At 40.6% G+C, this 14,651-nt stretch overlaps 1 long non-coding RNA gene and 1 other non-coding gene across 2 annotated transcripts; both read right to left on the minus strand.

The window, feature by feature from the left end:
* Nucleotides 1–1,315: 1,315 nt before the first annotated feature.
* On the minus strand, nucleotides 1,316–1,398 carry LOC119295946. Its single transcript, XR_005144539.1, has one exon. It is a non-coding gene; the product is annotated as a small nucleolar RNA SNORD24 (small nucleolar RNA).
* Nucleotides 1,399–1,987: 589 nt separating this feature from the next.
* On the minus strand, nucleotides 1,988–2,434 carry LOC119348711. The gene is made up of 3 exons (XR_005169089.1): nucleotides 2,356–2,434; nucleotides 2,174–2,264; nucleotides 1,988–2,067 (listed from the first exon to the last, which is right to left on the minus strand). It is a non-coding gene; the product is annotated as an uncharacterized LOC119348711 (long non-coding RNA).
* Nucleotides 2,435–14,651: the final 12,217 nt, after the last annotated feature.

Genomic DNA, 14,651 nt, shown 5'->3' on the forward strand with positions numbered 1-14,651 from the left:
ATTTTTTCACCCCCATATCATAAAAGTTAGCATGATGTTCATACACAAGTTATCAGATCTGCATCAGTAAATTATCATACTATTTACACAAAGGTTATACGGGAAATGTTTTTAACAACTTTTTCCCTGAGTCAAAAATTACTGTGGTGTTTGTACGAGTATTATGTGGTGCGTATATTATTGTGTTATTTACACACACACTACAAGAAATATGTCAACTTGTGACCACCACTATTGGTCACTGAATGGTCACAAATTTTCATTTGTGACCTTTCTGTAACCAAAAACATAAGGTCAAAAGCTGGCCGTCATAAACTGATATTAGCAACATTTCTTATGGAATGGTCGAAGACGTTTATGACCAAAATACGTCTACTGTGGCGTTTTGGTCACTAGCAACCTCCCCAGGCCACGTAGGCATCCAGCGTGGCAAGCTGATGTGGCACAAGATTCAGCCCGGTCCAATTCGGTTTTCTACATGGGCCTAGCCCAACAATTCGGCCTTTTTACTATATATTTTCTCTAGCTACATGGGCCTGGCCAAACAATTTGGCCTTTTTATTTCTAGATGCGGCCTTTTACAGCGTATGATCTTTTACTTTTTGCTATTTTATTTTCCACTGTTTTACATTTGTCCCAAATATCATAATATCATACACTGGTCCCACACGTCAGAAATTTCAAATGTGCTCAAACTATTTTGATAAGTGGGTCGCATGAGTCATGTTTTCATTGCACACATTTTCAAATCACATACATAATTACTATTTCATATGAAACAGGAATTGTAATTCTGAAACATACATGAAATTCACAGAGAGAAGATACATTAAATCACATACATAATTACTATTTCATTCACAAACAGAGAGAAGATACATTAAATTCCCAGATAACCCATCTATTATTACATAACTTGCTATATAAGAATGTCTTGGAGCTTCTTTGAACATCTTTCGTCTTGAATTTACTCAAAATATCTGCCAACAAGAAAACAGAACATCAAGGATAGGGTGAATAACAACAACAACAACAACAACAGGGGGTGCTATTTAGTAGTAAGATCAAGTTTGGAATGTAAGAATGCTTTGTTGTAATTGATAACTAAAATCTACAACAGCTCAAAGTGGCAGTAGCTAAAACACAATCTCAGAAAAAGCATATAATTGATGTGACATAACAAACTAGACAACCAAGAAATTGATGTGACATAGCTACTTTCCAGCAATATCCAACGACAAATTGATGTCACATATATGTATCTATCATGCAAACATCGGATGTACTGTGCTGATAACATTAGACTAGAAATAATAGTCTCAGAGATCTAGGTGGTTAAGATCATCAAGTGGGATAAACCCATTAAGTGTAGCAAATATTTTGATAATATCACAGGCTCTGTTTGGCACGCAGAAAATTAATCAGTTGAAGCAGAGGCGATGTTTGGCATCACTGCATTTTACAGTTCCAAAACAGACAGACAGAGTCAGGAATCGGCAGCAAAGCAAGTATACGTATATAGGAATCTCTACTTGGAACCTAGAGTAAGAAGCACGGCTAGAAGAGCCCAAGAATTAATTAATCCTGTGTTATTCTTTAACTGGAATGTACGTGCATCATCAACAGAGAGGTGTGAGCTCTGGACTTAATTGGTTGTGAGAATGGACTGGACTGTTCCAAATACGTGCATCATCATCAGTTCTGTGAAGCAAATCTACATATCATATTTCTAGAATGGGCGCACCCAGTTGCTCACAAGTAGATTCAAACCCAACTTGTAATGCAATGATGTTTCTTGTACAGTATTACTATAGTTACCTAAATTGCCATGGGAATACTGACAGCAGAAACAGGGGAACGAGAAGTAAGTTAAATTAGAGCTAGAAGTTCCAAACAATCACTAAAAACAGCAGCAAAAGCAGACACAGATGCCCGCCAGAGACATTCCCACAGGAAAAGCAAGCACCTTAAGCCCTCTCGCCACGGATCCTCGAAGAGACCCACCAGGTAGGCCTTTGCAGCCTCCTGAAGGGCCAGCACCGCATGGCTCTGGAAGCGGAGGTCAGTCTGCACAGACAGAACATGATGGTGCTTTTAGTTTACTTAATTCATCATACTATAAGAGTTGACACAACAGGAGCATCACAATGTAGTGCACAAGTTGATTGATCACCTTGAAGTCCTGGGCAATCTCCCTAACAAGCCTCTGGAATGGAAGCTTCCTGATGAGCAGCTCCATGCTCTTCTGGTACTTGCGGATCTCACTGCAAAGTCAAGCACAAAATTTACTCATTTGAGAATACTTCAAAACAAAACTATAACACATGCTAGAATAGGTTGGAAGATTTTACACACCGAAGAGCAACAGTTCCAGGGCGGTAACGGTGAGGCTTCTTCACTCCTCCAGTTGTGGGAGCAGACTTATGGGCAGCCTGTCAAAAAGCAAAGTAGAGCACATGGTCAAATTAACAATAGTACCATGATAGTCCATATACATCAGTAGGATATCTGGTCATAAGCTAGCAATGAAGGTTGAGGTTCAAATTATACCCAGTTCAATTTACCTAAACCATAAATAAAGACATGGCATAGGTAAACTATTAATATTGCAGTCACAAACCTTGGTGGCTAGCTGCTTCCTAGGAGCCTTTCCTCCAGTGGACTTACGAGCAGTCTCCTTAGTACGAGCCATGAGCAAAACCTTGGTTTACCTGAAGCAAAAACAGAACATAGTCAATTCTATAAATTGAATATCACAATAACACAACTATAGTCTTCTCATAACCAGTAAATTGTGCCTGGCACCTTGTTGCTAGCAAATCCATTCAATAACTATAGAGTCCCAACAATCATCAGCCTAGATACCTACCAAATTTTTGTACATCAAAAACTAACAACGTCATACAACACAGCTATACACCCCTTCAGCTAGAAAGCAGTGTATTTCTAACTAAAACTTTTCATTCAAAAGATCAGACCCAAGATAGAATTCCACTTCAGATGAAAGTCCTGATCTACCTTTAGCATAGTTTGTTCACTCGAAAGACACATATAAAGATGACACACTAAAAAACTGCAGCCTAGTACTTTTTTAACAATAAAGAAAACAAGGCTACCATGATCACCTAATTTTGCAAACAGAAGCAAGAAAAGAAATAGCAGTCCACTGATAAAAATATGCTTCCTAGTTATCACATGTAATGGTTGAACATCAAATTCACATAGTTATGTGCACATGATTTTAGTAATTAGCTAACTGGAAGTTGATACAATTCAGATACAATAAATGTGAATGTGCATGTACTCAATGTGCATGTACTAAGAAGCCAAGAACACTGAAGAATTTATTGATTGAACAAGCAATGGTCATTTCATCCCAAACCTCTCAGCTTCACACAACTAAATCAATGTCCCGGGAAGGAATCACCAGAAATTTTACCACATACAGTACAAGCACAATGAAGTAGCATACCGAACAGCAGAGCAGGTAGCGGGGGAGGAGAGGGGGGCTGAGGAGCGGCCGCTTGCCTTGGCGACATAGTCCATCAAGGCAAATTTGAAGGCGATGCCGAGGCAGCCAAAGAGGACGGAGACGTTGGAGAAGGCACACGAGAAGTCCCCCGCCGCCATCGCGGGCTGCTGCTGTGGCTTGGCGACGACCGCGAGCTGCTCGAACGACGCATCGATCCGCCGCAGTGGCTTGTCCGCCTCGTTGGACCCCATCGGCATCGGTGGTGCTTAGCGCCGCCGCGGTGGTGCCCACGGCGCCGAGGATCTCGCGGTTTCTCAGGGACTGGCTCGCCGCCTCCAACGCCGCTAGGGCCGACGCTACCATCGCGTCGCCAGGGCCGCAGCCACGCGGTCGATGGGCGCCACGCGGATGCGGTTGCGGATCTGGGCTCCGACGGCACGGACCCCCTCCGCCAAGGGCACCCTGTCGCCGGTCGCCATGGAGGGGTTGGCCATCGAGGAGGAAGGGGTCTCAGGCTAGGGTTTCAGCTGGAAGTGGGAAGTGTCTCTCGGCTCGGCATGGAGGAGGCCGGGATTAGGGGAGAAGCGGTTGGGTCAATCCAGAGATCCAGAGAGGAGGAGAGGAGGAGGAGTCATGGGTTGGAGGGTTGGAGGGGATCGATCCATATGAATCTCACCGGACAGAGGGCGCCGGAGGTGGTGCAGATTGGAGGGGATCGATCCATATGGATCTCGCCGGATAGAGGGCGCCGGAGGTGGCGGCGGCCAGGGAGGAGTGGAGCGCTAGGGTTCGAGAGAGAGAGGCGAGTGGGCACGAGGGGTTTGGGTGCGGTTGGGTGCGTGGGAGGGAGTGCGGGTTGTGGGTTGGGCGACGTGGGTGAGACAGGCGGGCCGTTGGATCCAGGAGCATCCGACGGTGATTAGGCAAGATCCGCGTGAGATGCTCCTGGACCAATCAAAACGCAGTATACCAGTACTACATTTTTTGACCATCTAAATTGGTCGTAATCGACTAAAAGTAAGGTGCTAAATCATATTGGCTATTTTATGATCTGAAAAATAAAAATAAAAATAAAATATCTTCTCATGTTTCATCAAATTTGACCTTAGTTTTCAGGAATAATGACAAATCGAAATAAGACAAATATCTTTTAAAAGAGTTAGGAGAAATTAGTTTTTTTAAATCATTTTCCATTTTTAAAGTGTCCAAAATGAGTTTTTTTGTGAAGGACATATATTTGTTGCAAAATTATACCAAATCAATTTTCTAAAATACTAGGCCATATTTAATGCACAATTGACCAAATGGTTGGGTGTCAAAAGTTTTGATCCACCTCTGGTGAAAAAGACAAATTCCCGCCGATTCAGTTGGAAGCGGGTCAAATTTGAACTGCAGCTGCCTCATAGTTCGCTATTTATTTTTTCCAAAAATCATTTCTAGGTACATAAGTATCTATTTAATCATAGAAACACCAAAAAAATTCCAAGATTCAACCACTAGCTAGGAACGGACAAGCCCGCCGTTTTGACCGCATTTTGAAACGGGCATAAAAAATTCAAAAAAATCAAAAAATTGGAAAACCTTCGCATTGTGTCATTATATGTGACCAAGTTTCCAGGAAAAATAATAAACTTGTAATACAGTAATTATTTTAAAAAAGTGTTCTCAGAAATGAGCTATCATGCGTGAAGATTCATGGCTTTCAAGCCAAATGATCAATCTTATGGCCATATTCATGGCATAGTTTGTTCAAATGATCTCATATTGTGCACAAGGGTGCATCTTGGAATTCCAAACAATGTTGCCTAAGGAAGTTTTTATTTTCTTTGCATGGAAAAATCATTTTCCATTTTTCGAGTGCCCAAAAGGAGGTTTTTTGTGAAGGACCTACCAAATAATTGTTGCAAAAATGGACCAAATCAATTTTATAAAATACTAGGACATATATAATGCACAATTGACCAAATGGTTGGGTGAAAAAAGTTTTGATCCACCTCTGGTGAAAAAGACAAATTGCCGTCAATTCAGGTGGAAACGGGTCAAATTTGAACTGTAGCTGTCTCATAGCAAAAATCATTTCTAGGTACATAAGTATCTATTTAATCAGAGAAACACCAAAAAAATTCCAAGATTCAACCACTAGCTAGGAACGGTCAAGTCCGCCGTTTTGACCGCATTTTGAAACGGGCATAAACAATTCAAAAAAAATCAAAAAATTGGAAAACCTTCGCATTGTGTCATTATATGTGACCAAGTTTCCAGGAAAAATAATAAACTTGTAATACGGTAATTATTTTAAAAAAGTGTTCTCAGAAATGAGCTATCATGTGTGAAGATTCATGTATTTCAACCCAAACGATCAATCTTATGGCCACATTCATGGCATAGTTTGTTCAAATGATCTCATATTGTGCACAAGAGTGCATCTTGGAATTCCAAACAATGTTGCCAAAGGGAGTTTTCATTTTCTTTGCACGGAAAATTCATTTTCCATTTTTTGAGTGCCCGAAATGAGGTTTTTTTGTGAAGGACCTAGCATATATTTGTTGCAAAATTGTACCAAATCATTTTTATAAAATACTAGGACATTAATGCACAATTGACAAAATGGTTGGGTGTCAAAAGTTTTGATCCACCTCTGGTGAAAAAGACAAATTCCCGCCGATTTAGCTGGAAGCGGGTCAAATTTGAATTGTAGCTGCCTCATAGTTTGCTATTTATTTTTTCCAAAAATCATTTGTAGGTACATAAGTATCTATTTAATCAGAGAAACACCAAAAAATTCCAATATTCAACCACTAGCTAGGAACGGTCAATCCCGCCATTTTGACCGCATTTTGAAACGGGCATAAAAAATTCAAAAAAAATCAAAAAATTGGAAAACCTTTGCATTTGTGTCATTATATGTGAACAAGTTTCCAGGAAAAATAATAAAATTGTAATACAGTAATTATTTTAAAAAAGTGTTCTCAGAAATGAGCTATCAAGTGTGAAGATTCATGGCTTTCAAGCCAAATGATCAATCTTATGGCCACATTCATGGCATAGTTTGTTCAAATGATCTCATATTGTGCACAAGGGTGCATATTGAAATGTCAAACAATGTTGCCTAAGGAAGTTTTCATTTTCTTTGGTCGAAAAAACCATTTTCCATTTTCCGAGTGCCTGAAATGAGTTTTTTTTGTGAAGGACCTACCATATATTTGTTGCAAAATTAGACCTAATCAATTTTATAAAATACTAGGCCATATTTAATGCACAATTGACAAAATGGTTGGGTGTCAAAATTTTTGATCCACCTCTGGTGAAAAAGACAAATTCCCGCCGATTCAGTAGGAAGCGGGTCAAATTTGAACTGCAGCTGCCTCATAGTTTGCTATTTATTTTTTCCAAAAATCATTTCTAGTTACATAAGTACCTCTTTAATCATAAATACATGGTTTGGTGGCGATACGTCGAGGTTTGGGTGGTGGCCGAGGCCCCCAACTCTAGAGCGCGTAAACTCGCATGCCCGCTGCGTGGTCACCGCGTGGCCGTGGCGTTGCCATGTGTTCTGGGCGGCCTAGGCATGTCTAGTGGGTTGGGCACTCCCCAGGTAGGTGCTAGGAAGAAAGTCACAACATAAGATTCTCACGAGGAGACCGATCGATGCTCAAACATGAATAAGCAGCCACGTGTTTGATTAGCGGTACGGGAAATGCACATGGCCAATGGGCGTGAGTTTTGGCCGAGGATGATCATATACTAAGGAGAATGTATTCACAAATTTTCAGCTCAAAAGGAGGATCCTAGGTGGTACTTGCTTTGCAAAGTACCACACTGGACAAAAATATGAATGTTGAAGCTGGGCTCAAAATAATGAATGGATTGAGCTGAAATTTGGTGGAGGATGGTTATTTGGGCATAGGAAAGCATTGTAGAAAATTGATATCATTTTGGCATGCCAAAGTAGTACTTCCTTCACAATGCTCTTCTATGGACAAAAACTTGGGAAAACTAGTGAGAGAGATTGGATGAATGAAATGAGCTAAAAATTGTTGTAGGTAAGTTAAATAGGTATGGTCATGCGCTGGTAAATTTTCAGATCATTTGGATAAGCCTAGCTAGTACTTACTTCACAAAGCTTCTCTCGAGGTAGAAACTTTGGAAATTTCCTGAGAAAGATTTACTAGGAAACTTGAGCTGAATATTATCATGTGGCAATGATTTGGGTATGGAAGAGTGCCCGAAAAGTTTGAGGGTAATAGGAGGGGTCTATATAACACTTGCTTTGCAACGTGCCAATTTGGCCATAAAATATAAATTGAACCTGGGCTCACATAGATGATTTGACTGAGCTGCAATTTGGAGGAGGGTGATAATTTGGGCATATGAAGGAAATGTATAAATTTCATGTCATTTAGATATATAAAAAAGGTACTTCCTTCACAATGCTTCTAGGTGGACAAAAACTTTGGAAATTTGCCGAGGAAGATTTGCTAGGCAAATGGAGCTGAATTTTGTCATGCAGTAATTATTTGGATAGGAAAGAGTGACCAAAAATTCCGAGGGCAATCAAGAATATATAAATAGCACTTCCTTCATAAAGTGTCGTTGTGAACATAATAGGAAAATGAATATTGTTGAATTAGTTTTGAACTAGGCAAGGAAGGATTTTTACATATTTGATGAAGATATGCCCCAAAGAATTTATGAGATTTTTTTGGGAATTTTGGGAATGATAGAAATATAGGTTGCTTCACAACCTAGGGCAAAAACTGCCACATGGACATGACACATAGGCAAAACTGATGAGATGGCTCCTAGTCATCACAACCCACCACAATCTACAAGGCTATGACCATCTATATTGGTCGTTAACAACTAGAAATAAGGCAGCGGACTAGCACTGTTTGCTTTGTGACCATTTCGTGTAAGGAAATTACGACCTTTCTGACCAAAATGGTCGCAATGGTTTAGGGTTTGGAGCCCCCTGAACAGCTTTTCACCAATTGGTCTAAAATGGTCATAAATTTATGACCAATTCTTCGAGGGTCACTGATAGAAGGTCATAAGTTGACATATTTCTTGTAGTGACAATTTATCGGGGTATGTTTCAAGATCTTTTTCTCAAAGTCAAAATTTAGCACGGTGATTGTTCGTAAATTATTATGTTTGCGGTGCGTGAATTACCATTATATTTACATAAAAATTAATGGGAATTATTTTCTCAATAAATTTTCACCTAGTCAAAATTATTGCAGTGTTTCTAAGTAAATTATTCTGTCTGCAAGGCCTAAATTACCATGCTATTGACATAGAAATTACCGCGAGTATTCTCTAAAACATTTCCCTATCCAAAATTACCACGGTGTTTGGACGTACATTACCGTGTTATTTGCCCAGAAGCTGTCAAGGGTAATTTGCAATGATTATTATCCTAGTTAAAATTACCGAGGTGTTTGGACGTAAGTTATTAGGTCTGTGAGGCATATATTACCATACTATGTACAAATAAGTTAGCAAGAGTATATTTTCTAACAATTATTTCATAGGGCAAAAGTTATCATGGTGTTTGTATGTAAGTTATCGGTTATGAGCTGCTTATACTACCATGTTTTTTTTAAATTGGTGGGGGTATGTTTGAACAAAAAAATCCGGGGTCGAAAACTTATCATGGTTTTTGTAGGCAGTTTAACAGGTCCGCAATGCTTAAAATACCATGCTATGTACACAAAATTTACCATTGTATGTTTACAACAAAAAAAATTCATTGAACAAAAAGTTATTGTGGTATTTCAGACATAAGTTATCAAATCTATGGTGCGTATATTAGCATGCTATTTACACAAAAATTATCGAAGGTATGTTTTCAATGTTTTTTAGTCGTGACTCAAAATTATTGTGGTGTTTGTGTGTAAGTTATCTAGTCCATTGTGCATATATTACCAACTATTTACAGAAAAAATTACCAGGGTTATATTTTCTAGCAAAATTTTTTAGGGTCAAAATTACTGCGGTGATGGTACCTAAGTTATCAAAATCAGTATAGGGAACATTTTCAAGGAGCAGTTTACTGCAAGTGAGAGAGATACCTACCCGACAAAATATCGTTCTTTTCGAAACTACTTTTTTTTCTTACCAAAAAAGAAAGGTTAGGAGCAAATTCCATGAGAATTATAGCGGCAGATAGCAGTTCCATGAAGGAGCACGGACGTGGAATTTGCTAACTAGCAGCACGCTAGCTAGCTTGCCAAAAAACTAGCATTCGTTGGAAAGAAAAGTAAGGCATTCGTTGTACTAAAAAAGAAAAGGCATGTGTTGCCCAGAACCAAAATACTACTATCTCCTCTGATTTTAGTTGCTACCTGAAGTTCAGCTGGAGCTGCCGTGATTGAGTGCAGTCTCGCGGGAGCAGAGCCGGCCAGCACTACAGCTGCAAGAACACCAATTAGTCTGGGAGACAGAGAGCACATGGATCGATCTAGGAATCAGCCGAACCGACGGACGCAAAGAATCAATCAATCGATTAGCGGAAGAGTACGTACCTCCTGTTGAAAACAAGTTGAAGCAGCGGGATCCTGGTTGGTGGGCGGCGCCGTGCGTCGCCGGGGCTGGTGGACCCGGGAGAGGGAGGGGCAGCGGCTCGCTGGGGGCCGGAGGGTCGGCAGGATGCAAGCGGTACTGGTGTGGGCTGGCCGGCGCGGCGGGTGGGTGGTTGTCGTAGCACCGACTATAGGTGGTGGACCTCGCGGCAGCGGCACGCGCGACCAGGTGTAGGTCGAGACCTCCTCCAGCTCCAGGTCGAGACCTTCCCCAGCTGCAGATAAGCCGAAGGGATGGGTGATACGTCCATTTTGCATCATTCTTTTATATCGATATTTATTGCATTATGGGCTGTTATTACACATTATGTCACAATACTTATGCCTATTCTCTCTTATTTTACAAGGTTTACATGAAGAGGGAGAATGCCGGCAGCTGGGATTCTGGGCTGGAAAAGGAGCAAATATTAGAGACCTATTTTGCACAGCTCCCAAAGTCCTGAAACTTCATGGAAGACGTTTTCAGAATATATAAAAAATACTCAGCGGAAGTGATTCACCAGGGGGGCACACCCTGCCCATGAGGGTGGGGGCGCGCCCTACCCCCCGGGCGCGCCACCTACTTCGTGGCCTCCCCGGTGGCCCTCCGGTGGCCATCTTCTACTATATGAAGTCTTTCGATGGGAAAAAAATAAGAAGCCATCTTCTCGGACGAAACTCCGCCGCCACAAGGCGGAACCTTGGGGAACCAATCTAGGGCTCTCGCGGAGCTGTTCTGTCGGGGAAACTTCCCTCCCGGAGGGGGAAATCATTGCCATCGTCATCACCAACGATCCTCTCATCGGGAGAGGGCAATCTCCATCAACATCTTTATCAGCACCATCTCCTCTCAAAACCCTAGTTCATCTCTTGTATCCAATTCTTGTCTCCAAGTTCGGGATTGGTGCTAGTAGATTGCCATAAAAGCGCATGACAACCTCTGCTTCCCTCTACGAAGGGCTTATCTTTTACTTTTATCTCCTACATTGCATAAGAGTCATGGTGATCTTCACCCTTCCTTTTTACATTTTATCCTTTTGCAAGCACAGTATGTTGGAAAGATCCTGGTATATATGGCTAATTGGATGTGAGTTTTCATGAACTATTACCGTTGACATTACCCTTGAGGTAAAACTTTGGGAGGCAAAACTATAAGCCCCTATCTTTCTCTGTGTTCGATTAAAACTCCATACCCATAAGTATTGCGTGAGTGTCAGCAATTGTGAAAGACTATATGATAGTTGAGTATGTGGACTTGCTGAAAAGCTCTTATGTTGACTCTTTCCTATGTTATGATAAATTGCAATTGCTCCAATGACTGAGATTACAGTTTGTTAGTTTTCAATGAGTTTACGATTCATACTTGAAATTGTGATTGAATTATTACTCTAGCATAAGAAATCATATGACAAGAATTATATAAGTTGTTGTTCTAAGAATGACCATGATGCCCTCATGTCCGTATTTTATATTTATCGGCACCTCTATATCTCTAAACATGTGGACATATTTCTCGATTTCGGCTTTTCGCTTGAGGACAAGCGAGGTCTAAGCTTGGGGGAGTTGATATGCCCATTTTGCATCATGCTTTTATATCGATATTTATTGCATTATGGGTTGTTATTACACATTATGTCACAATACTTATGCCTATTCTCTCTTATTTTACAAGGTTTACATGAAGAGGGAGAATGCCGGCAGCTGGGATTCTAGGCTGGAAAAGGAGCAAATATTAGAGACCTATTCTGCACAGCTCCAAAAGTCCTGAAACTTCATGGAAGACATTTTCAGAATATATAAAAAATATTCAGCGGAAGAGATTCACCAGGGGGGCCACACCCTGCCCACGAGGGTGGGGGCACGCCCTACCCCCATGGGCATGCCCCCCTACCTCGTGGGCCCCCTGGTGGCCCTCCGGTGGCCATCTTCTGCTATATGAAGTCTTTCGATGGGAAAAAAATAAGAAGCCATCTTCTTGGACGAAACTCTGCCGCCACGAGGCGGAACCTTGGCGGGACCAATCTAGGGCTCTGGCGAAGCTGTTCTACCAAGGAAACTTCCCTCCCGGAGGGGGAAATCATCGCCATCGTCATCACGAACAATCCTCTCATCAAGAGAGGGCAATCTCCATCAACATCTTCATCAGCACCATCTCCTCTCAAAACCCTAGTTCATCTCTTGTATCCAATTCTTGCCTCCAAGTCCGGGATTGGTGCTAGTAGGTTTCTAGTAGTGTTAATTACTCCTTGTAGTTGATGCTAGTTGGTTTAATTGGTGGAAGATCATATGTTCAGATCCTATATGCATACTTATACCCCTCTGATTATGAACATGTTTATGCTTTGTGAGTAGTTACGTTTGTTCCTGAGGACATGGGAGAAGTCTTGCTATTAGTAGTCATGTGAATTTGGTATTCGTTCGATATTTTGATGAGATGTATGTTGTCTCTCCTCTAGTGGTGTTATGTGAACGTCGACTACATGACACTTCACCATTATTTGGGCCTAGAGGAAGGCATTGGGAAGTAATAAGTAGATGATGGGTTGCTAGAGTGACAGAAGCTTAAACCCTAGTTTATGCGTTGCTTCGTAAGGGGAAGATTTGGATCCATATGTTTCATGCTATGGTTAGGTTTACCTTAATACTTTTGTTGTAGTTGCGGATGCTTGCAATAGAGGTTAATCATAAGTGGGATGCTTGTCCAAGTAAGACAGTACCCAAGCACCGGTCCACCCACATACCAAATTATCAAAGTACCGAACGCGAATCATATGAGCGTGATGAAAACTAGCTTGATGATATTCCCATGTGTCCTCGGGAGCGCTTTTCTCTATATAAGAATTTTTCTAGGCTTGTCCTTTGCTACAAAAAGGATTGGGCCACCTTGATGCACCTTATTTACTTTTGTTACTTGTTGCTCGTTACAAATTATCTTATCACAAAACTATCTGTTACCACTTGTTTCAGTACCTGCAGAGAATACCTTGCTGAAAACTGCTTATCATTTCCTTCTGCTCCTCATTGGGTTCGACACTCTTACTTATCGAAAGGACTACGATAGATCCCCTATACTTGTGGGTCATCAAGACTCTTTTCTGGCGCCGTTGCTGGGGAGTGAAGCGCCTTTGGTAGGTAGAATTTGGTAAGGAAAAATTTATATAGTGTGCTGAAATTTACTATCACTTGTTACTATGGAAAGTAATACTATGAGGGGCTTGTTCGGGGTATCTTCACCCCGATCAGTAGAGCAAAGAGTTGCTCCTCAACCTACTGAACCTACTGAAAATGAAAATGTCTGCTTTGAAATTCCTTTGAGTATGATAGAAAAACTGCTAGCTAATCCCTTTTTAGGAGATGGAACAAAACATCCTGATGATCATCTAATATATCTGGATGAAGTTTGTGGATTATTTAAGCTTACAGGTGTACCCGGAGATGTTGTTAAGAAGAAGGTCTTCCCTTTATCTTTGAAGGGAGATGCATCTACATGGTATAGGCGATGTGATGATATGGGGTCTTGGAATTACAAACGATTGAAATTGGAATTTCATCAGAAGTTTTATCCTATGCATCTTGTTCATCGTGATCGCAATTATATATATAATTTTTGGTCTCGCGAAGGAGAAAGAATCGCTCAAGCTTGGGGGAGGCTTAAATCAATGTTATATTCATGCCCCAATCATGAGCTCTCAAGAGAAATGATTATTCAAAATTTTTATGCTCGGCTTTCTGATAACAATCGCACCATGCTTGATACTTCTTGTGCTGGCTCTTTTATGATGAAGACTATTGAATTCAAATGGGATTTATTGGAAAGAATTAGACGCAACTCTGAAGATTGGGACCTCGACAAAGGTAAGGAGTCAGGTATGACACCTAGTTTTGATTGTGTTAAATCTTTTATGGATACCAATATTTTTTGTAACTTTAGCACTAAATATGGACTTGACTCTGAGATAGTAGCTTCTTTCTGTGAATCTTTTGCTACTTATGTTGATCTCCCCAAGGAGAAGTGGTTTAAATATCATCCTCCCATAGAAGTAAAAGTAGTTGCACCTATTAGAGTTGAAGAAAATATTGTCACTTATAATGATCCTATTGTTCCTACTGCTTATGTTGAGAAACCACCTTTCCCTATTAGGATAAAGGATCATGCTAAAGCTTCAATTGTGGTTCGTAAAAGCAATATTGAAACTTATACACCTCATGAGCAAATTAAAGTTGAACCTGATATTGCTATTGTTAAAGATCTTTTGTCTGATAATATTGATGGGCATGTTATTCATTTCCTTGATGAGACTGCTAGAATTGCTAAACCTTGTGCTAAAGATAAAAACAGACCCGTGGTAGGCATGCCTGTTATTTCTATTAAAATAGGAGATCATTGTTATCATGGCTTATGTGATATGGGTGCTAGTGCTAGTGCAATACCTTATTCCTTATACAAAGAAATTATGCATGATATTGCACCTGCTGAGATAGAAGATATTGATGTCACAATTAAACTTGCCAATAGAGATACTATTTCACCAATGGGAATTGTTAGAGATGTTGAAGTCTTGTGTGGGAAAACTAAATATCTTGCTGATTTTCTTGTTCTTTTTTCCCCACAAGAT

The sequence above is a fragment of the Triticum dicoccoides genome, chromosome 1A (assembly GCF_002162155.2).
Source record: "Triticum dicoccoides isolate Atlit2015 ecotype Zavitan chromosome 1A, WEW_v2.0, whole genome shotgun sequence".
Taxonomy (NCBI): Eukaryota; Viridiplantae; Streptophyta; class Magnoliopsida; order Poales; family Poaceae; genus Triticum; species Triticum dicoccoides.